The sequence below is a fragment of the Sinocyclocheilus anshuiensis genome, unplaced genomic scaffold, assembly GCF_001515605.1.
Source record: "Sinocyclocheilus anshuiensis isolate Anshui unplaced genomic scaffold, SAMN03320099.WGS_v1.1 scaffold20, whole genome shotgun sequence".
Lineage (NCBI taxonomy): Eukaryota > Metazoa > Chordata > Actinopteri > Cypriniformes > Cyprinidae > Sinocyclocheilus > Sinocyclocheilus anshuiensis.
In genome coordinates, this window is record NW_015558646.1 from 1,007,570 (window position 1) to 1,007,814 (window position 245).

Consider the following 245-nt stretch of genomic DNA (forward strand, 5'->3'; position numbering starts at 1 on the left):
AAACTTTTGGTGTCGGTACATTGATTGATTGATTGATTGATTGATTGATTGATTGATTGATTGAAGTCTCTAATGCTCACCAAGGCTGCATTTATTTGACAAAAACCTGTAGAAAACAGTGATATTGTGAAACATTAGTACAATTGAAAGTAACTGTTTTGTAATTGAATTGTTTTAGGACAACTTTGATGAAAGGTTTTGATCCACTTCAAATGTTGACTACTGTGTGTGTGTGTGTGTGTGTG